This window comes from Denticeps clupeoides, chromosome 14 (genome assembly GCF_900700375.1).
Source record: "Denticeps clupeoides chromosome 14, fDenClu1.1, whole genome shotgun sequence".
NCBI lineage: Eukaryota > Metazoa > Chordata > Actinopteri > Clupeiformes > Denticipitidae > Denticeps > Denticeps clupeoides.
This window is the reverse complement of record NC_041720.1, coordinates 809,465-831,976: the sequence shown is the minus strand read 5'-3', so window position 1 is coordinate 831,976 and position 22,512 is coordinate 809,465. Positions and strand designations below refer to the sequence as shown.

Genomic DNA, 22,512 nt, shown 5'->3' with positions numbered 1-22,512 from the left:
AGCCATACATCTTTCTGTTCCACCAACCGCAGTGACCCTGCTGTTTTATACACACACACACACACACACACACACACCACACACACACACACACAACACACACACCATCTTCGTCTGCTTCCTTTCAAACATACACTCAAATCAGGAAGGCACCTTGGCCACGCCCACCTCACTTGTACTTTTCAAATCACCCCACCATCTCACGTCACCCCGAGACGGTTCGAAACGGGCCGAACGCCCGGGATGCGGGTGGCGCCCTCTACAGGTCGGACCCACCAGGGCACGATGCGCCCGGAGATTCTGTTAGTGAAGCCTCGCCTGTCGCGACTTCCTGTTAGTGTTGAAGAGTTTTACAACTTCCTCCCACACCGGGTTACATGCAGGAAGAAAGACGGAAAAAAGATGCAGGCGGCCCTTTCAATTTGAGCGAAGGGCTGGGAATCAGATTTTAAAGTGAAGTGATTGTCCCTTGTGACATACAGCAGCACAGCACATGGTGCACACAGTGAAATTTGTCCTCTGCATTTAACCACCACCCTGAGTGAGCAGTGGGCGGCCATGACAGGCGCCCGGGGAGCAGTGTGTGGGGACGGTGCTTTGCTCAGTGGCACCTCAGTGGCACCTTGGCGAATCGGGATTCAAACCGGCAACCTTCTGATTACGGGGCCGCTTCCTGAACCACCACCGCCTTGGGCCGCAAATCTAATATAAAGGACGAGAGGATGGAAAGAGGACATTTACTCGGGTCCCATGTACTCCCCAAATCTCGTTAGGTGAGCCGCCAACACAGGACCGGGCCGCGGCGCCACCGTTTCCGGCAAACCGCAGCGCAGAGGCGTAACAGAGGGCTTCAAAACACACCCAACCAGACTCCGCCTGGACGAGACCCCGCCCCTCAGCAGGAGCTGAGTGGCGCTCATGCTGTTCGCCGAGCCTACGTGGAATTGTACGGTAGGAAGAGCAGGAAGTAGGCCGGTAATTATGGACTGGTTCCGAGGCGCGGGCAGAGCGGGCTTAGAGAACGGTGCTCACCGGCATTGGAGATGCGGCGTCCCCTCTCCCAGTCCATCTGCTCCCGGTCCAGCTGCTCCTGGTGCTCCTTCTCCTGCTTCTCCCGCTCCATCAGCTCCCGTTCCTGGCGCTCGCGCTCCATCAGCTCCTGCTGCTCCCGCTCCCGCCTCTGACGCTCCGCCTGCTCCCTCTCCAGCCGCTCGCGCTCCTGACGTTCCCGCTCCTGCGTCTCTCGCTCCTGCGCCTCGCGCTCCTGACGTTCCCGCTCCTGCTCTTTCTGCCGCTGCAGCTCCTGCAGTTGCCTGGGGGGGGACAACACGAGAGCAGATGAGAGCAGGACCCCGGATCTAATTCGCCCGAACCGTAGGCCTTTGTCGCCGTTACGTAATTGAGACGTTATATAAAACGTCAGTTCACGTCAGTGCGTCGGCAAGTCGAGCGATGTTACGCCGTCTTGCAGGGCCTCAAAACCCACGAGAAGTTTAAGGTGAAAGAGGAGGACATCAGGACAACCTTTTGGTGAGAAGCTCAGCTGTATATGTACAAAATTGTGATTGTGGCCTCGCGCTTTTAAAAAAGGACATTTGTTTCACGAGAGTGTTGGTATGGCCACTAGGGGGCAGCATTCTCCTGCGCTAGAACGCACAGGGACGGGATCTTTGTTTCTCTACGAGTCCCATGCACCACCGGCCCATCAAACTCGGCCTACCGGAAGGTCCAGGTCCCCTCTGGGTTACATGCAGGGGACACGTTTCGCTGTGTCACCGTGTGGCGTGCCGCAGTGTTTCGCGGTGACGGATGGATCCCGAAGTGATGTGGGACGTGCTGGCGTTTACTACGAACTGGAAATCCTCTAAACCTCCAGAGATGTCTTGACTGAACCCCTAAGTGAAATGAAGAACATTGAAAACAGATTTGGGGTCCTTTTCTTGATCTGGTTAAGAGTTCCTGGGTGATACAGTTCACATCTGGGTGGTTTTTTATTAATTTATATATATTATATCATTTATATACTTTATTGTTTGAGCCGTTTTCTTTTGTAACCTTTTCAGAATATTGTTATTGCTCAAGTTTAAAAAAACAAAAAAGAAGTGATGCAGTCAACACAACTGGATGGGGACGTTTGGACACGAATTCTATTTGTACACAACACGGCTTCCTGTTCCATTCCCCACGGACACTGGCAGAGGGCGGCGTGGGAAAACCACACCCCGTTTCACCCGAGCGCCTGCAGCGAAGTGACTTCATCACACCTCGGGCTCCCGCGACCCACGATGCACCTGTCATGGCAGGCAGAGCCCTTCTTGCTCGCTTACTCCCGGGCCCACTCCCTACCGGAACGCTCAACCGTCCACCTGCAACCGGTTTTACAAACCGCCACCCCTCAAACCGGCGCGTCTCGTCTCACGCTGAAACGCTGCAGCGCAGCACGCGGGGACACGGTGAAACCTTCATCAAGGGGACCTAAGTGGACACCATGACATGAGCTCAGGGAGTAGCGTGTGGGGACGGTGCTTTGCTCAGTGGCACCTTGGGTGCTGGTAGCCTAGTGGGGTAATACACTCGCCTATGAACCAGAAGACCCAGGTTCAAACCCCACTTACTACCATCGTGTCCCTGAGCAAGACACTTAACCCTGAGTGTCTCCAGGGGGGGACTGTCCCTGTAACTACTGACTAAGTCGCTCTGGATAAGGGTGTCTGGTAAATGCATGTGCATTTATTCATTTACATTTACAGCATTTATCAGACGCCCTTATCCAGAGCGACTTACAATCAGTAGTTACAGGGACAGTCCCCCTCTGGAGACACTCAGGGTTAAGTGTCTTGCTCAGGGACACAATGGTAGTAAGTGGGATTTGAACCCGGGTCTTTTGGTTCATAGGCGAGTGTGTTACCCACTAGGCTACTACCACCCCGTGGCATGCTTCTAGTGCAACCTCGCCGGCTTGGGACTCGAACCTTCTGATTACGGGGACGCTTCCTATAACCGCCGGGCCACCGCCGGGCCAGTTCGAGATCCGGGGCCGCGCCTGTTCTACGTGAAGGGACTCCTCGCCGCTTCCCTGCAGGCCACCCCACTGCCCCAGTTCTCCACATTCTCCGCGAGGTCCCGCCTCGAGTCGCTCGTCCCCACACAGTCCCGCTCCACTACCCCACATCCCGCCGCCCCGCCGGGAGCCGAACTTACGACGGGCTTCGTACGAGTTGAGCGAGCGGAGGAGAGACGCTCGACTCGCGGAGACGGAGTTTAATTTTAGGAGGGCCGTCGAGTGCAGATGAGTGTTTTGTTCCCACGATGACCCCGATGGCAGAGGTCGGGAAAGGGTGACAGGCCACCATGTGCCGACCTGAGCAGACCCGAGCAGAGCAGAGACACGGCGACAGATGGCTATTCCAAAAAAAAAAAAAAAAAAAGTTTAAATGGTGTCACCATGACTACGCCATGCTAAATTAGCATCGCCGAGACCATCGCTTCGCTGGCCGATCACAACCTTCCGGAAAACAGAGCACCTCAGACTGGCAGCGCCTGGCCCTGCGTCTCCTGCACCGCGAGGGCCTCACGCCGGGGTCTCCATGTTTATATTCCCGCAGGGCCGCGGCGGAGGCGGCCCGACCCGCCGCGTGCCTCCGCAGACATTCCTTATCGCTCGAGTCACGCCAAGCGCTCGCCAAAACACACCAAATTAGCCAGCCGAGAGGACGGTAGACGGTAGGGGGCTTTCCACAAAGTCGTCCTCTTCAACAGAACTAGATCCCGTGGTGGTAAAAGCCATCGCTGGGCACACCGACAACGGCAAGGTTCGTTCCTCTAAACCCTCTGTCCCCCGTCCCCCTCCGTAAGGGAAAAATAAGAGCTTCAAAAGAAGAGAGAGAGAAAAAGAAACGAGCAGCAGATCCATTTATTGGCATCCCTGTTCCTGACACCGTTGCCAAGGGAACGGTTGCTAGGGGAGTGTAGGCGGCGCACGGCTACAACCGATCCGAGAGAGGCTCCCCGAAACGGGAGTGGGGAATGGAGGCGGCCATGGACGTCCCTGGTTGGGTTGCAAGTTGCAGAGTCCTTGGCGCGCCGGTCTGGCGAAGGTCGAGGCCTGAATAGATCCCGGGTTCTAGGTGCAGCGGCACCGCTGCAGGACGAGAGCGGGCGGGCGGTTCGCGCATGACATGCGGATGTCCAGCTGGTCAGCACGACTCCTCCGTCTGGATGGACCCGGGTCCAGACAGCCCATATGGACGCGCCCCAACAAACCAACCATCTAGCTGGAGTCTCCAACAGGCACACTAGCAACCACAAAACTGAGTTGTTTTAGCTGGATGGTCCTAATTTTACTCTGTCAAGCAGCCATTTTCAATTTTATTAGTCTTAGGTCACGTCCAGACTCATTTCAGTAGACTAATAATCTAAACGTATTAACCTTATTTTGGTCTAGATTTTATATATCCCACTCAATGTAGTATGATGTAGCTGGTCTACCACTATGTACCATCCGACCTCTTCAACTCATACAAAATGCAGCAGCACGACTGATCTTCAACCTTCCCAAATTCTCCCATACCACCCCTCTGCTACGTTCCCTTCACTGGCTCCCAGTAGCTGCACGCATCAGGTTCAAAATACTGATGCTGGCCTACAAAGCCAAACATGGAGCAGCACCATCCTACCTCACAGCCCTTATTACACCTCGCACTGCACCTCGTATACTCCGAACCTCCAGTACTGCTCGCCTGGTCCCTCCATCTCTGAAGGTAAAAGGAAAACATTAATCTAGACTCTTCTCTGTCTTGGCCCCTCGGTGGTGGAATGAACTTCCCCTCGAGGTCAGAACAGCTCAGTCACTGAGCACCTTCAAACGACAGCTCAAGACCTTCCTCTTTAAAGAATATTTAGATTAAATTGTAATTTTCTTGTCAAACTTTGTGTACAGAATCTACAACAGAGTGAATTAAATAGATGTATTCATAGTTGGGGTCCTAGTGAACCGGAATTGATCTCTTCATCGATGGTAACTTGAAAGCACGTTGTAAGTCGCTCTGGATAAGGGCGTCTGCCAAATGCCGTAAATGTAAATGTATGAGTACCTAGTAGAACAGATAAAAACTATTCTCTTTTGATCAAACAACATTTATTTCTTATATAGCCCAAAATCACATACAGTACTTCTCAATGGGCTTTGACAGGCCCTACAGTTGACACCCCCACACTTGACCCTTCTGCACACAAGGAAAAACTCCACAGAAAAAAAACTCTAGGAGAGAGAAAAAAAAGAGAGGAAGAAACGTTAGGAAGGAGTGATAGAGAGAGGGACCCCCTTCCAGGGTAGAGTGAGCCTGCAAACGGTGTCAGTGCATGGTTGGATATGATATAATAATAAGTCCTACAGTTGTAGGGTTGGAGAAATCCAGAATGTAGTCCAGTGTCATGGTCTAGATTACGTGTCCATAATGATGTTACTGGTCCATTTGAAGATCCCTGAAGCTGTAGTTGTAACGGTGGTGGTGGCTGTGGTGACCCTCTGGTTCGTTTCATGCTGATTATCACAGGACCAGCATTTATGTGGCGTCTCATCCTGTTTCCGCCACATCGTACAGGTTCCTTGAAGGCGTTTAGTGAAAAATGTTGATTAAAAACACTGGAGCATCTCAGGAGGAGGAGTCGCCAAAACCTCGACCCGGTGCTCAGGCGGCCCCGGAACCCGCCGAAGCGAATATAAACCACCGCCCGTTCCATCGAACAGTAATACAGAGTCGTTTTTTTCCTCCCCTTCCCGTCCCGTCAGGAAATGGAGTTGGGTTTTGGGCAGTTTTTCAAACCGCGAGAAGCTGTTAAATCCACGTCTTTGTCCACGTAATCCTCCCCGAAGCCCATAATCACCAACATCCTGGTGACGGCGGCGCGCTCTAAATATTTATTTTTTCGAAGCGCCGTCAGACAGCCGGAGTGACGTCTGTCTGTAATGCCAGGTCACAGATTTTAACCCCAGCGGTGGCGAACACGCTCCTTACAGTCAGAACTTAATCTGTGCCTCTCCACATCATCAGATGGTCAAGTATGACAAAAGTGACAGAAACGGAAACAATTACAAGTCGTAAAAGCCCATGTTCGATATTTTGGACCATCACACTGGCATTTGTAATATATTGAAGATAAGAAGCTTGGGGGGGCCCTAATAATCTCAGCGTGGACGCGACCGGCCCGGAGCTGCGGCGCGAGGGATGAGTCAGCAGGAGAGCAGATTTCCGTTCCCCCGCCTGCCCTTCCTCCCTCTCCATTCTCCATCGCCGCAGTCCGCCGCGGCAAAAGGTCAGAAATGGAGCCGCTATTACATCCGTGAGAATTGTCACACAGAGCGGCGCTGAAGAACGGGAGCGGGAGGGACCGTTGTGACTACATGGTTTCATTTTAATTGCTGCACATATTTACTGAAACTGTGGAAGGGAAACGCGAACACCATCCACATATGAGCATAAATAAAGACACGGGAAGTATTTTCCCAGAGCTGTATAAAAAGTAGGACATGGGGCATGTGCACCAGTTCCCTCATCAGAACGGCTGAATTTTATCGTTGTTTGTGTCGGTAGTGGGCGTGGTCACGTTCACTGGAATTAAAGCGCCTGATAACCTGCATGTTGGTGTTGGTAGTGGGCGTGGTCACGTTGACTGGAATTAAAGCGCCTGATAACCTGCATGTTGGTGGTGGTAGTGGGCGTGGTCACGTTCACTAGGAATTAAAGCGCCTGATAACCTGCATGTTGGTGTTGGTAGTGGGCGTGGTCACGTTGACTGGAATTAAAGCGCCTGATAACCTGCATGTTGGTGGTGGTAGTGGGCGTGGTCACGTTCACTAGGAATTAAAGCGCCTGATAACCTGCATGTTGGTGTTGGTAGTGGGCGTGGTCACGTTCACTGGGAATTAAAGCACCTGATAACCTGCATGTTGGTGTTGGTAGTGGGCGTGGTCACGTTCACTGGGAATTAAAGCGCTTGATAACCTGCATGTTGGTGTTGGTAGTGGGCGTGGTCACGTTGACTGGAATTAAAGCGCCTGATAACCTGCATGTTGGTGGTGGTAGTGGGCGTGGTCACGTTCACTGGAATTAAAGCGCCTGATAACCTGCATGTTGGTGTTGGTAGTGGGCGTGGTCACGTTCACTGGAATTAAAGCGCCTGATAACCTGCATGTTGGTGTTGGTAGTGGGCGTGGTCACGTTCACTGGGAATTAAAGCGCTTGATAACCTGCATGTTGGTGTTGGTAGTGGGCGTGGTCACGTTGACTGGAATTAAAGCGCCTGATAACCTGCATGTTGGTGGTGGTAGTGGGCGTGGTCACGTTCACTGGAATTAAAGCGCCTGATAACCTGCATGTTGGTGTTGGTAGTGGGCGTGGTCACGTTCACTAGGAATTAAAGCGCCTGATAACCTGCATGTTGGTGTTGGTAGTGGGCGTGGTCACGTTCACTGGGAATTAAAGCACCTGATAACCTGCATGTTGGTGTTGGTAGTGGGCGTGGTCACGTTCACCTCTCCTTTTTAAAACTTGTTCAATAACACACATTGAAAGTTAAATATGTGTGTGAGAAATAATTACCCGCCAACAAAAAGGGTCTGGGTGGGTAGTTAGTTCCTCCTCTCCACATACAGAGAACCAGCTAAAAGACACTTCCTGCTTCTATCTGATTACTTCCTCTAACTTCAGAAGAGATCCATCTGGTGACATGAGGGAACATGACCCATGTGCTATCTTGTATAGTTATGGTCCCTACAGTCCGAGCCCTCTTCTTCTGTAAGTACATCAAAATAACATGCCACGTTTAAGGAGGAGAACCACAACCACCACGTCACATTCCATTAAAAAAAAGCCTGCCTTTTGTTGCTCCACTCCGGTCCTTGCAATGGACTCGGATCCCAGGATGACATCAGGCCGCGAGCGCGCGGCCAGATCCATTGACTGCTATTCCTAAATATGGCGGTGGGCCGGCGGAACGAGGGGTCCGCTCAGCTCCATTACACGCGCTCAAAGACATTCTTCCAGCGGATCATTCACCTCGCTTCTCACGTTTCTGCCAGAGCTGGGCCAATCCAGTGCGATAACCTTATAAGGCACCCACAATAAAAAAAAAATTTAAAAAAAGAGACGTCCTACGTTGGACATTGGAGAAAGCTCTGAGGTCTGAAATGCTGCTTTATCTCAGTTTAGGATTCCTTTAGGGATTATGTCTCCTCGGTGACCATACAAAAACCCTTTCTTTCAACCAGTACTGCACAATGTGCTTTGAAACTGACACCACAATAGTTATAACTGGAATGAAATGCAAAAAATCATAGACAGAAGACACATGGAAACCGCTTCAAAATGGTGCAAATGATGGAATGACATTTTGTTATGTCCTGGTACACCAGACTCTCCTTGCAGAGTCCACAAGGAGATGAATTAGTGTCCAATTCACCAAAAATAAATAAATACATATTATAATATCAAAACCTCACTTTAAAATTATATTATAATAAATGTGGCAGGTCAAATGCAGCATAAAATGGTACAGAAACGTTCAGGACCAGATCTACAGATCATTGAGGAAGGGGATCCTCCAGGACCAACATGGATGTACAGATCATTGAGGAAGGGGGTCCTCCAGGACCAAGATGGATCTACAGAACAGTCCTTCACTGCCCCCTCGATCAGAATCATGAGACGCCGTGATGTAACAGCATCTTCACAACGTGGACTATTAGTCCTTGGGATTCCAGATACGTAACAGCACGACTGAGATCAGGTTCTTGATTCTTCAGTAACGAGGGCCCTGACTGGTAAAGCTTCTCATTAAGGCAAAAAGCACAGAACTTTACAAAGAAATCAAGACACATTTTCAACAGCAAATGGCACAATTTTTAAAAAGCAGCGCGAGGAAACCCTCTGAGACGCGAGCTCTGTTTTATGACGCGTTTATGAGTTATTCACACTCCCCATGTTTGCAGCCATAAAGTAAACAGCTCGGGCGAGCGGCATCGTGTAACATCTGCTCTGAAATGTACAGATGATGTCACATGGTCCACCGCTGAAGACGGCGATTCGTAATAATTAAAGAGTCCCTCTAGGTAATTTATGCAAAACTGAAAGACAAAGCCCTACAACGGGCCACATAATGAATTATTGCAATGAACGATGCATTAATACAACAATAAATAAAGGTAGTAGTTTAGTGGGTAACACACTCGCCTATGAACCAGAAGACCCAGGTTCAAACCCCACTTACTACCATCGTGTCCCTGAGCAAGACACTTAACCCTGAGTGTCTCCAGGGGGGGGACTGTCCCTGTAACTACTGACTGTAAGGAGCTCTGGATAAGGGCGTCTGGTAAATGTAAAATGAACTCCATGACCATATTTCGTCGCATGACAAGGCTACAGATGAATTCCTGTGGCTGGATTAGCAAAAAAAGTACGGCGTCGTATCAGAAAACGGTGCCAAAATGCTGCCGCGATTTCGTGACCGCGCATTTTTAAAACGTGAACGATGTCATGGAACAGCACGAACAAGCTGGCAGGCAAAATCTCTTCCCGTGTCTGGTCACGTCCCGAGCGCGGCACCCCAGCCAGGCCCAGCCTCATCCATCACACCGGCGCGGGCCGACCCCTGACCCCGCCTCGGTCCCGCCGCGGCCCGTCGAGAACAGCTCATCTCTAACTGCATCAAGCACCAACGACGCGTTTCCATAAATAGGCGCGTTGCATAAGGCGGGCCGGTCGGGTAAACGGATTTCATGCGAACGCATTTCTTGGCTGTAAAGGGACGATAAAACCACCCTCAGACCCGCGCACAGCGGTTCGCCGGTCCGCTTTTACTACGTCCCGCCTGGTTTACGTCCACACCTTTCAACATCTCGAGTAGGACCGTTTCCAAGCGGGTTGTAAAGGTTACAGCGCTGGTGGAGAACGGCGTGTAAAAACAAATCCGCATCTGACGGGACGCTACAGGCCACAGTGCCGGGGACACAGCTCAAATAAACCATGTAAAAGATGACCACAGACAGGGCAGGTCCATCAACAGGGGCGTTTGGTATAGACTTGTCAAGAACTAACTATACGATATATGGAGGCTTCAGAACAGAAGCTGAAGGCGGGAGGGCCGATGTTCTGGTCTGTAACGTTATTTGTCGACAATATTTCGTAACGTACAAGATAAAATAATATCCGTACGTGGTGCAGAAGACCACCATTTTCGCTCATACCCTCAGAGAAGCGTGATCGAATGAGCCTGGAACCCCGTCCAGATACGACGGTGGTATTGACGCATGCTGAGAGGCTGAAGGCAACATCTAGTGCATGTATATCTGTACATCTATGGTGTATATATCTATTAGGGTTGTCAACTTTTTCAACACCAGATGAGGGACATATGAGGGCACTAAAATACGAACACCCCCCTGTAACGGTGGGTGAGGTTATGCAGGAACCATTCGGCAAATGGCACTACGAGACTCACCTTCTCTGCATCTCCAGCTCTTCTGGTGAGGGACCATTCTGCACCTGAGGGCTCTGTCTTGGCAATGTTGGGCCTGCAGAAGAGAACACAAGGCCTCAAATGAGACTTCAACAGTTTGTTTTTCGTTCACAAGCGCCCCCCCCCAGTCCTTGTTCTGGGACCACATGAAAACCGGAGCCCTCCCAGAGTCCCATTCCGCGTCTTTATTCCCCTGCCCGACGCAACAACGTCCTGTCCGAGGTCGTGGCCCTTCGTCCCAGCAGCTGCCAGAGAAAACAGGACCGGGGACGGGAGTGTTCCCCCGAACAGCTGAGAGCGGGGAGCAGAGCGCACTCTGTGGAGGATTCGCGTGGCCAAGGGCGGACATCTGAAGCACATCAGCATGGGCGAGGAGCACTTGCTTCGGAGCAACTTCCGGAGAGCAAAATCGGCAGAATGCCGGAAAGAGCTTTTCTGCACCGGGAACGAATGAATTTGGCAGCCGTCCGCCGGATGAAGAGGTTTATTCGGTCTGACGCGTGGCAGAGGCGGCACCAGGAGTGCACCATGAGACAAAGACCAAGCCGTCCAGAGGACTGATGCTCATAGCTGAGCAGCCGTGTCACAAACACCAAGCACGCGGCGGAACACGCCGGAAACAGAGCAGGCCTGGAGCTCCAATAAAAACCCCAGCACAAAGACGTGGCACAGTGAGCAGGTGAGACGGGTCCGTTCCCTGTTCCACCCAGGCCGTGGGACCTTCTCCGCGTTCCCTGAACACGCCCGGTCAGGCCGAGAGAGAGAGAGAGAGAGAGAGAGAGAGAGAGAGAGAGAGAGAGAGACGCGAAACCGACACCAAACAAGGCTTTTCTGTAAAAAGGGAAGAGAGTGGGATTAACTGCCAACCCTGGGAGGACTGAATGAGGAGGACTGACGAACGTCCTCAGTCAGTCCTCTCGAGTACAGACAAAATGACGCAAAAACGGGACTCGCGAAGAGAATTCCTGAAAGCAAAACGCGGTGATTTTAAACGCTCGCACCAGATGGAATTCCAGATCGTTTGGAAGTCAGCCATGTTCGAACAGACATTTTATCCAGATTTTGCACTTGTATCTCGTAACGACTCGTTCGATTGATCCGTTTCTTCAGAAACCGCCAAAGCAACCGAAGAGACGTTTACGTGCACTATTTTACTAGTTAGGTCACTAATAAGTCGACTTCCGGGTTCGTACACATTCATAGAATGACGGCCTGACCGGGCGTGTTCAGGGAACGCGGAGAAGGTCCCACGGTGGTAGTAGCCTAGTGGGTAAGACACTCGCCTGTGAACCAGAAGACCCGGGTTCAAATCCCACTTACTACCATTGTGTCCCTGAGCAAGACACTTAACCTTAAGTTGCTCCAGGGAGACTGTCCCTGTAACTACTGATTGTAAGTCGCTCTGGATAAGGGCGTCTGATAAATGCTGTAAATGTAAATGTAAATAGAAAAGAACTTCCACGACTTATCCAACAAGCCACACGTTCTCTGAAATTTATTACCAAAATTTGAATATTACAAATTCACAAATTCTCCACCTGGTTCAATCAAAGACCAGGAGAGACGTTGCTTCGAACGTTCTGGAATACGGAAGCAAGGTAAAGCTATCGTTTTTAACGCTGTAGTCGTAAACGTAGAAGAACCGTAGAAGAATCAGTCTTCAATAACTTGTGCTTGTTTCGTATTCCAAAAGAGGGAAAACGACCTGGAAAATATTTCCTTTCTAATTTTGTGACTTTTCCAGGTTTTTAACGGCCGTAAGAACCCCGTAGCGAGCAGAGACGATCGCATTAATTTATAGTCACGCCGTGCAACACAGGTCTGGATCTAATAGTAGTTGAGGGGTCTGGAGCTTGTTTCAGCGAGCCGCTGGAACAGGACCAAAGAGACTCGGTGTCTGATGTGATACGGCCCGCAGATCCATCAGAGCAGCGAGCTAATGACCCCCCCCCGCCCGTATTACATCACGCGTACACACGGAACAAGCAATTCGACCCCGTTCAGACCTCCTAGAACTCAAATAACCACGTCCGGTCCAAGAGGACCATCTCACCGCCAACCTACACGAGGGGAGGCCGACTCGGAACCTCTTCCTCTGACAGCAGACATACTGCCACAGCCCGGCCTCACAGCCGCCGGGGGCGCCGATACCCGCGGCCGGCCCGGCGGAGCGCTGGGGCCGCAGCCACAGCAGCATGACGGACTGGGGACCGGAGTTCTTCACCGGAGGCTCGGCGGTGGTCTGCAGCGGGTACTTCCTGGCCGCGATCAATTATTTATGGCAGAGACGCCGCCGCCCTTCAAATAACATTAGTCCTGGGGCGTAGTCTGAGGAGTTAACTCCATGCTGGCCAGAGACAAACCAGAAGGACCTACTGACACACCTGCTTCTACTCAATTACACCAATAATCGGTTAGAAGGGATCAAAAGGGGACGTAAAGAAAGAAGACGGAGGGTTAGAGGCTTCACCGAAACCTTCTCTGCGCAACGAGTCCGAGAGACAGAACGCTTGTGGAACCACCTGAGGAAGATTCTCCATGACCAAGACCATGAGAGCGTCACACTCCATCCCCATCAGTGTTCTGGAGGGAAACCTTGATTGTTAGCAAGGAGGTGGCTTCTTTCAGCAGGATGCTCAGAGATGGTCTGACTTCAAGAAGGTTGACCAGCCTGCAAAACCTCCAAACTTCAATGTGATTCAACACTGGAGGCATCCCTGGATCTCATGGATTTGCAGGTGACGTCATGGTATCAGATCAAGGTCAAAGGTCAAAGCTTGTGCCTGTTTAATAATGCATATAATCAGAGCTTCATTCCAGGTGGTTATAAAAAGTCTCACCGAGGAAATGAGCTCTTTAACCGGAGGTCCTCCGTGAAGCTGCTGGAGCAGCAGCGTTGAGAGTGGAATTCCACAGGAGACCGCACGTCCCTTCATCATCACGCTCCGACTCTTCGTGGCCCCGGTCGGCTTCTCGCGCCGAAGCGAGGCATGAATTACTACGTCCTCGTTCGCATGCAGATGTCTGCCAAGCACAGAGCAGTCACAGGGTGTTACGGCAACATGGCGGCGCCGATGCAGACACCTCGTGACCCCGCCGCACGGAAACGAGGCCCCGATCGTCCGGCTAAACGTGGTTTGCCGACAGCTGGAGCTTCTGGCTTCAAAACAGTCAGCTGCTTGACCTTCGCGGCCGCGCCGAGGACATGTATAGGCTCCATGTTCACCTTCTCCATCAGAACACTTATATAAAACGCCAACGGTTCATCGAGACTTAAATGCATAAAACGTATTAGGGATGTAACGCAGAGTGAAAGTGAAGTGATTGTCACTTGTGATACACACACAGTGCAGACAGTGAAATGTGTCCTCTGCATTTAAACCCATCACCCTTGGTGAGCAGTGGGCACCATGAGAGGCGCACGGGGACCTCTGTGGCTCCTTGACAACCTTCTGATTACGGGGCCGCTTCCTTAACCGCTAGGCCCCCACTACCCCAAATGTAGGTGAATGTAATGTAGATGTAGCCATTGTGGGACTAATAAAGGTTTATTATTGGGGGGTGTCAACTGTAGGGCCTGTCAAAGCCCATTGAGACATACTGTATGTGATTTTGGGCTATATAAGAAATAAATGTTGTTGTTGTTATCTTTCCTTATCTATTCTACCGGATTAAACTGAGTCCGTATGTTTGGCTTCACCGTAGACGGTACAGATGTAGACCAGTGGTCTCTCCCGTCTTCATTCCAGAGTCGGAATAGGATCAGGACCAGGGCTTACTGAAAGCTGCGAGGCGACGCATTCCTGCACGTCCAGTTAGCAGGCAGACGGGAGAGACGGCGAGACAGGTGACCTGGTCGTCTCCATTACCCGGACATCACCACCACCACCTGACCCGGTGGGGCTGTGCGACGGCGTCTAATAAAAGCATCTCTGCTTAGGAACAGAGCTCCTAACAGTGTGCGTTGTTGGGACAGGAGGCGAAGGTAAACATCTTATTTTGGGGTAGGGGCACGTGTGGACCAGCTCACGATGGAGGCATGCGTGGAGGCCAGCAGCACACCTGACATCTACCCACTTCATCCTGGAACCCAGGCCGGCAAGGCTCCCATCACATGAAACAATTAAAGTGACGGGACTGTCATTGTGAGACACTGCAGCGCAGCACATGGTGAAACGTGTCCTCTGTATTTAACCGTCACCCTTGGTGAGCAGTGGGCACCATGACAGGCGCCCGGTGAGCAGCGTGTGGGGACGGGACCTTCATCAAGGGGACCTCAGTGGCACCTTGGCGGATCGGGATTCGAACCCGCAACCTAACAGCACACACACACACACACACACCACACCAGATACTGTAACACAGACCCATTGAGGGTCTAACCCTCAATGTCCTGATGGTGCGATGTCCTACCACGGAGAGGAAACGCGAGACACGAGATTTAATATAAAACCTCCCACCGCCGCCACTCACTGCGCAGGACGATCCGGGCGCGGCTGGTCTTCTGCTGTGGGAGGAGACTCGCTCTGGGAGTCGGCATGGCGGACGGATGGACGCCCCGGGGCCTGTCTGTGAGGTACGGGGAAAGACGAGCCGAGCTCCGGTAGGACAACGTCGGGGACCGCCGGTCTCTCCAGAGAGACGCTCCACGGCGGGGAAGGACGGTTCCTCTGAGGAGCCCGGGAGGCTCCGCCGCGGTTTAATAACACGGTGACCTCATCAATTTAAAAAAAAAAAAAAATAGAAAAATATAAAAGTAGGCGGGACTGCCGACCTGCATAGTTTCAGCGCCTCAAAATGAACCGCTGACGCAACCCCGGTCACGCGGCGGCTGGCACGAGTCGAGACAAACAGACCCAAATACGCCGCCTCTCCTGCCGGTTTCCAGGGGAACTCGGAGCCTCTCGGGGGCGTGGCCAGGGCGAGAGGAGGTTTTGGGGTGCCTGCGAGAGCGGACCAACCGACAGCCACCTTTGTCCGGACGCAGATGATCTCATGTCGTCTCGCATGTCAGGCCACCTCTGCACCCTGTCAACAGCCCGTCGGGGAACCGTATTTATACCCGCGAAGGTGCCGGATCAAATCGGCGCCGGGCTTCAGCGGGACTGGGGTGTCCGCAGGGGACGGTCGGCCGTGTGTGTCCAGCTGCTCGTGTGATGCGTCCTTCACGCGAATGACAGTTGGTCACTCGGGCAGGTCTGAAATGCCGCGGATAGTTGCCGGACGAGGTCTCCGCGCCGCCCCGTCTCCACCCCGGCCTCGCTCTATTTCGGGAGGTGACTCCAGACAGCGCGGCTGCAGATTTGGGGCGATGGGGGTCCACCTGGAAACAGAACCTGGCCCGAGGAACGAGGTTCTCACGTTCGTCAGCGTTACCAAAGCGCCGACGGGAGCAATGAATTCAGCCGACCCGACATACCGACCCAACCTTCACGGAGGACGTTCAAACATCACCCAGAGTTCACTAAGCCTGAACACACTACACTACACTTTACTGGACAAAGCGACTTACAAGAGGACACCAGCAATTCTCATTCGGTTTCCATGTCTGGTAGTAGCCTGGCGGGTAACACACTCGCCTACGAACCAGAAGACCCAGGTTCAAACCCCACTTACTACCATCGTGTCCCTGAGCAGGACACTTAACCCTGAGTGTCTCCAGGGGGGGACTGTCCCTGTAACTACTGACTGTAAGTCGCTCTGGATAAGGGGGCGTCTGGTAAATAGATTGTGAGTTACAAAACTAAGAGCCCTGATAAGGCCGAACTAGTCAGGAATCAGGGCTCTGAGGTTTTGTAAACTCAAAATCTAAAGAAACCGAACGAGATTTGCTGGTGTCGTCCTCCTGTAAGTCGCTTTGGATAAAAGCGTCTGCAAAATAAAGTAAAAGAACATGCTGGGGAATTGTTAAGTGCTAGACTAATTTAATATTTATTTATATTGTGTGTGTGTGTGTGTGTGTGTTAGACACATTTGAAATGCTTTTTAAACAAGTGACTTTTCGCACCTATTTACTTTCCTGTACATTTCATACATTCATTCACATGATTTGTGGCTCTTCTGTCACATCCGGCCAGGTGCAGTTTGGCCGGTTCACATGCAGAAGTCGCCTAGCGGGTAAGACACTCGTCCACGATGTCTCCTGGGGGACTGTCCCCTGTCCTTAAGGACTGTAAGGCGCTCGTGAAAAGGGGTGTCTGGTAAATGCTGTAGTTTTGTTTGATTTAGTGCAATTTTATTTGTATTTATTTTATGCAAATCTGACTTTATTCAGACCAAGACTATTATTATATTTCCTTCAATATCGTGTATCGTGCTCGGATATTATCATCAGGAGTCACAAGGACGAACTCACTAGTGACCGGGGTCATTTAAAAAAAAAAAAAAAATCATATAAATAAAAGCTCCCAGCACGGTTCCCCAGCACCGACCGGTCATGTAACCCCCACCAAGAAGCACTTTATTACGTGCAAAGATAATAATAATATTTTTCAGGTCATGAGAAAACTACTACGAGCACCGTTACATTCCCTATATCAGTGCTAAAATTAGTCAGTAACGAAGCCATTTAAACTAGTTTTTTTTTCTCATCTTCCCAACAGTCACTGTGAAAGAAGGGAGGAAGGGAATATCTAAAAAGGTGTAGCACACACCAATAATCCAGATTAAAACGTGAAAGTGGTAATAATGTTGACATATAGAGACGTCTCTCTCTCCAACTCTAAACTCCTACAGGTAACAGTCAGATAGAGAACAATTACTCGAACCGTTTAACGTTAAGTAAATTCGACTTTTTCCTCAACTTTTTCTTACGTTAACAGAATTGGGGCAGTGGTGGCCTAGCGGTTAAGGAAGCGCCCCCGTAATCAGAAGGTTGCCGGTTCGAATCCCGCCGGTCATGGTACCCACTGCTCACTTAGGGTGATGGTTAAATACAGAGGACACGTTTCACTGTGAGCACTGTGCTGTGCGGCTGTGTATCACTTGTGACAATCACGTCACTTTATCAGAATTGTACGACTTGTTTTCACTGCTTTGTGTACACACACACACACACACACAGCTGTGTGGAAATATACGACACTGCGGCGGATTACGCAGCAACAGCTGTATTTAGCAGCACGGACATCAACACGCGTCCCCAGTAAACACGGCAGCGAAAATACCGGCCAATCCCGGCAGCCTCCGCAGCAGCCGGTCACGAGGGCGGCGGCTCTCCTGTTGTGGTCATGTGTCACGAGGCCATCTAGCCGGGCGAGATGACCAGATGCAGGCTTCTACCAAAACACACCCAACAGGGGGTGGAAAAGAGACCACCACCAGCACCCCGAAGCCCGGCGAGAGCCTCGGATCACGCGGCCCGGCCAGGAACCGGAACGGCGCTGGTTCCGGCTGGGCCGCGTTCCAGCGGCGTAATGAAACGGGGGTAGAGCGCGAGGGAGGCGGGGAGAACTTCTCGCCCATTAAAGGCAGTTTGGAGGTAGCACGGCTCTCGGGGAACTGTGAAAATCTCCACGTCGCTGGAGTGAGCTTAATTAGCACCACTTTGCATAATTAAGAGAGTTGCTATTGACTAATTAATAAGATGCCATTAAGGCAGCGGGGGCCACTGCCCCCCCCGCAGGGGCCGAGGAAGCCCGGCGGGCAGGACAGGTCACCGCCGATGGACTCGAACCTGATATTTCAGGCGCGGCCCAGTATTTAACAGGGCAGAAGGGACAATTAATATTCATAAATATACAGGTGCTCTGCTGAACAGCACCAACAGGAGAATTATGAAAATGGTTTAAAGACGCCATTAAAAGATGCTTCCATATTCCACACACGTTCGTAAAGGAACTCCCGGGAAGATCACCGTGCAGATTTAAAAGCATGATAATGTGTTCTATAGCACAGCGAGAGACCACTTCCTGCTCCTTTCATCCATTTTTAGCTCCGCCAGTCGGAAATAAACCGCGATTCGGATGCCGCAGGAAGCAGTCAATAGCTGTGAGGGGTCATGGTGGCCAAAAGCAGGAAAAACAAAAAGCTGATCTGCTCCTAATTGTGTGTGTGTGTGTGTGTGTGTGTGGGTACTGCGGGTCTAGTGTGGGCAACACCAGTAACGTACCACAATTTACAACACTTTACACAAATTACCACCGCCCGCACCCAGCAAAAAGCACGGCCTCCGACTCGCCATTACGGCAAAAGACGCCTCAGCCCCCGATGAATCCCGGCCTCTAGCTCAGTTCGGATCGGTGCAAAAGGCTCACCTGCGTCCTGAGAGTTCAGCACCTCCAGGGCGTGCATCATGGCACTGGCGAATACGTTGGCGTCCTCCTTGCTGCCAAAGTTAAGGCCGTACACCTGACGAGCGTCACGCCACTGGTGGAAGGTCTGTGTGGCCTGGTTGTACTTAAGCCCCTTGGGAATGGCACAGTTTATCACCACCTAAAAAAAAAAAAAGGAGAGAAAACAAAACAAATTTGCAAATCATTAAACATTCCATAGGAAGTCTTGTCTGGCGTTGCCAGATTGGGCGGTTTCAGATCAGTTTAGCACGGCGTTCACACCACATGCATTACAAGCCTGACGCGTTACCCTGAGTGTGATGCAGGTTCACAGTAGTGTAATAGTGTAGTGGCTTTAAATAAAGTATTTCAGAAAAAAAATTAATTAACCATAAGGTCGTTTTGGCGCACACACCAAGAATGACCCACCATATTGTGGTGAGGAATGGATCTCAAATCCAAATCCAGGCCTCATTTTCAGTTCTCGCAGGTAATTACTGACTGATTTGTTTACATGGCAGCTGTGGCCTAGTGGTTAAGGAAGCGGCCCCGTAATCAGAAGGTTGCAGGTTCGAATCCTGATCCGCCAAGGTGCCACTGGGGTCCCCTTGATGAAGGTCCCGTCCCCACACGCTGCTCCCCGGGCGCCAGTCATGGTGCCCACTGCTCACCGAGGGTGATGGGTTAAATACAGAGGACACGTTTCGCCGTGTCACCGTGTGCTGTGCTGCAGTGTCTCTGAACCACCAACTCCTGTACAAAGATTATTTTCATCACCGCGCCCAGTCCGTTTTAACTCTGCGAATGCAAAATTGAGGAAAGCAACAAATTAAATTAAATTCCCGCCGCGTCATTCCCTCCCTCGTCTGACTGGGTCTCATCACGCAGCCACGACTCAGGCGCAACTCCGACACTAATTCCACTATCGGCGTGCGTCTAATTATTCCAACCACCGGCGGCTTTTCATTGCCTCACCTTACAGCTATTTCTGTCCCTACGGAACTGGACCCTTCACTCGGGTACGGATGGAAAGGACCTTTCTACTCAAATGTCACCAAGTGACTTGAGTGCACAACTTCTCAGGTCTGCCAGACAGCAGATAAAATCTAAGAAAATAAACAAGTTTATTGTAAAAAATTTAGAAAAAAGGACTGCCAGGCTGTGCAGCGCCATCTACAGGAGTGGAGGTCGTAGTCGCACGCCGATTCTCACCAAACGCTTTAAAAGTCCTCGTCTCATTTACATTTACATTTACAGCATTTATCAGACGCCCTTATCCAGAGCGACTTACAATCAGTAGTTACAGGGACAGTCCCCCTGGAGCAACTTAGGGTTAAGTGTCTTGCTCAGGGACACAATGGTAGTAAGCAGGATTCGAACCCGGGTCTTCTGGTTCATAGGCGAGTGTTTAACCCACTAGGCTACTACCACCCTATGTCTCGTGTACGAGCGGTTACCCGGGCGTGGCACAAGTGAGCTGCTGTAAGCATAATAAAAAGAGAGCATGATGGGAACCCCAGCAGCGGCGTGAGGTTCTCTCTCTCTCTCTCTCCCTTCTTCACTGGAGTTTCCTCGACTACACACCGACCCAAACCCGGTACAACCTGAAGCCACGAACGGCAGGAAAAAAAACGCCTGGTTCCAACCGGCACTACTTTTTAACAAGAATTTTTATGCCGCCGCCAGAAACACGTCATTATGACTTAATCGATGCAATATAGTCCACGTCTGCACCGTGATGCATTTACGGCATTTACCAGATGCCCTTATCCAGAGCGACTTACAGTCAGAAGTTACAGAGACAGTCCCCCCTGGAGACACTCAGGGTTAAGTGTCTTGCTCAGGGACACAATGGTAGTAAGTGGGGTTTGAACCTGGGTCTTCTGGTTCACAGGCGAGTGTGTTAGCCCGCTAGGCCACTACCACCCATGATGCATTGATTATACGATTAATCTAAACACCCCTAATCCTAACCGGTGTGTAAAGGAGATCTCATCCCGGAGAGACCCTGACTCCAGAACTCTTGTGGTTCATACTTACTCACAGACTCGCCCCCCTCATCACACACACAGAATCAGTCCTCCATCTGCCCAGCGTTAATGGGACATTACACGAGATTTCCGCCTCAACGTCCCCTACGTCGGCGGAGATAATCGGAGATGTTGTCTGGGCCACACCCCCCCCCCACCTGTAGTCTGGCCATGGCGGCCTCGTAAATCCGAAAATCCGGCCGGTGGGTGTACAGATACACCCACCGGCATGGAGAGGAAATTGAATTTTGTGTACAACAAACGAGGGGGAAAAAAATAAAATGTTCATTGATATGCTTATTTATAGAACGGTTAAGTCAGATTTACGCGGTGGCCATAAAGTGCATTTTGACGTCTCCTTACTGGAGTTGAGGGACCATGCTTAATTAGACTGATGTTTTACACACACACACACACACACCACCGTGAAGGCAACGTGGGACATCGTGGATGTTTTGTGCTTGTGTTTGAACAGCGAGGCAACAAGCAATAAATATCCATTCAAATTGAGAAAAAGTCGATGTCAATAAAACGCGTCATTATTTCCCTGACTATCGTGAGGTTGTACTTGATAAAAAGTTCTATTCAGAATACACCAGAATGGTGCACATTATAGACGCCGACATAACGAATGCTCATTACTGTGGCTAATTAGACGAGAGATGTGAAACATCTCAATACAATTACTTACTCAGACAGAACGTACAACGTCCAGACTAAATTAAAGGACACGTCAATCATAATTCTGATAAAGACAACAAAACCTCTCTTTCTATTTTCATTGCTACTACTATAAAATACCGTTCATGTATTTGAATGAATAATAATTATTACATTTCATTGTTATTATATATAAATTGTACCACAGGGTGGAAACACGCTCGCCTATGAACCAGAAGACCCAGGTTCAAACCCCACTTACTACCATCGTGTCCCTGAGCAAGACACTTAACCCTGAGTGTCTCCAGGGGGGGACTGTCCCTGTAACTTCTGATTGTAAGACGCTCTGGATAAGGGCATCTGGTTAATGCCGTAAATGTAACATACTATATAAAGAAAAGACGTAGGGTCGAGTGGTGTCCTAGCGGTTAAGGAAGTGGCCCCGTAATCAGAAGGTTGCTGGTTCGAATCCCGACCCGCCGAGGTGCCAGAAGGGAACAAAGCACCGTCCCCACACACTGCTCCCCGGGGCACCTGTCATGGTGCCCACTGCTCACTCGGGGTGATGGGTTAAATGCAGAGGGCAAGTTCCACTGTGTGCGCCGTGTGCTGTGCTGCTGTGTATCACATGTGACAATCACTTCACTTTAAAAAGAAAAGACGGTTATAATGCTGTGATTTTCCATGCGAGAACTGGAAGACTATTCCTGCCTGCGGTGCAGAGACGAACCGGGCGGCCGGGTGCGATCGCTGATGCAGCGCATGCCACCGCTCACAGGCGCTGATTAAAAGTGCTGCGGTGCTCGGATTTCGCGGCGTCACTTCATCACCCGACACTCCCCTCCAACCCCCCCCGCGACCCGAGGCCGACTCCCACACTCCTCCCGCGGCAGCAGCCGTTTACTCGTTACGACGGAATAAAAAGGCCGAGCGTGCATTTCCACACGAGCGTGCAAGTCAGTACTTTCTGGCAGCCGCCGTCCTCCCGGGGGACGAGGTGTCCCTGCGGCTGCATTAGATGTGATGAGCGCTCG

At 51.0% G+C, this 22,512-nt stretch overlaps 1 pseudogene; it reads right to left on the bottom strand.

Annotated features, from left to right (window-relative positions):
* LOC114763518 (protein enabled homolog) overlaps positions 1 to 22,512 on the bottom strand; it is a 40,957-nt pseudogene that overhangs the window by 8,005 nt on the left and 10,440 nt on the right.